The sequence below is a fragment of the Myotis lucifugus genome, unplaced genomic scaffold (assembly GCF_000147115.1).
Source record: "Myotis lucifugus unplaced genomic scaffold, Myoluc2.0 scaffold_36, whole genome shotgun sequence".
NCBI classification, from domain to species: domain Eukaryota; kingdom Metazoa; phylum Chordata; class Mammalia; order Chiroptera; family Vespertilionidae; genus Myotis; species Myotis lucifugus.
In genome coordinates, this window is record NW_005871084.1 from 6740702 (window position 1) to 6742266 (window position 1565).

The window sequence follows — 1565 nt, forward strand, 5'->3', positions numbered from 1 at the left end:
GTATGTTTTAATCTCTTGAATAGGACAAAATATTCCATAATGTGTCCCTTTTTCTGATATTTTGGAATACATTCATATTCTCTTACTCAAATACATTCCAAAAGAGTACTTTGGGTCATAAAAATAAAAAGAATGAGTACTTTCCTATTATTTTTCAACCCCATTTCAGTTCTTTGATTTCTGTTGGAGACTATAATGAAAACATTGAAGGAAATTGTGTTCCTTATTCACTGTAAAAAACCTATTTCTTCAATTATTTTTCACATTCTAAATTGATCTAAAAGGTGTCTGCTTGGTGAACTCACAATACAATATACAGATGATGTATTATAAAATTGTACATCTAAAACATATAATTTTATTAACCAATGTAATTTCAATTAATAAAGAATAGATCCATGTGGTAGTGCATTAGAGTTGGAGACATCCATTCGAATTCATGTTTAACTTAAATAGATACAAATCATTATACATACAAATATTTATAGATATATGTATATTTACAGTTAGTATACACATCTATATTTCCTTCATCTACCAGCTTAGGGGGCCTAAAAGAAATGACCACCCCATAGTAATGAGAACACCTAATACTCCAATTATGGTTTTTATTACCTCCTCAAATAAAAGAAACCTGGGCTTCTTGGAGAAATGGTTGATTGTAGGATTTGGGTAGAGCAAACACAAAATAAGCCTGGAGAACCTTGTAGTATCAGAAAGTATGAAATTGCTAAAAACAAACAAACAAAATGATGGGGACACGTTAAAGGGACGCAGGAGACCATGAAAAAGCTCCCCCAAAGGTCAAAGCTGGAACAATTTGAGCAACAACAAAAAAATAGTATTGGATTATAAACCAAAGTATTTTTAAAAATCCATGAGTACATAGCAATATAAATAAATGATTAAATAAATAAGTAAAAGAGGAAAATAGACAAATATTCTATGCATGTGAATTCCAAATAAATTATTCAGACACTCTCAACAAAGTGAGCATAGTTGTGGATTATGTTTTATAACTTCCTTTTATTTTTATTTATTTTTAAAATATATTTTTATTGATTTTATTTATTTTCATTTTTTTCAATGTCTCCCCATTCACAATACAGACCAGGCAAAGAGCCTGAGCTGAGGTGTATAGGGGTTAGTTTACTCTGCCTCCTATTTCTGTACAGTCAGTGTAAGAACACAGCCTGTGGTAAGCACCAGGAGGCCTATTTTTATTGATTTTAGAGAGAAAGGGAGAGGGAGAGAGCAAGAGAAATATCAATAATGAGAGAGAATTATTGATCAGCTGCCTCCAGCATGCCCCACACTGGGGATTGAACCTGCAATCCGGGCAACCCGGGCATAGGCCCTGACCGGGAATCAAACCGTGACCTCCTGGTTCATAGGTCAACATTCAACCACAGAGCCATGCCATCCGGGCTAGTAACTTCCTTTTAAAGAGTTCAATATGAAAAGGTGAGCTAAAAAAGTAACTTTACATTAGAGAGAAATCTGACAAATTCTACCTTGGAGCATTAGCATTAACAGTGATATGACACGTTGATGGTATGTACCTT

The 1565-nt window shown here is 33.5% G+C and overlaps 1 non-coding gene across 1 annotated transcript; it reads right to left on the minus strand.

Annotated features, from left to right (window-relative positions):
* Window positions 1-1084: 1084 nt before the first annotated feature.
* On the minus strand, window positions 1085-1215 carry LOC111825693. The gene has a single exon (XR_002828897.1). It is a non-coding gene; the product is annotated as a small nucleolar RNA SNORA51 (small nucleolar RNA).
* Between the last annotated feature and the right edge of the window lie 350 nt (window positions 1216-1565).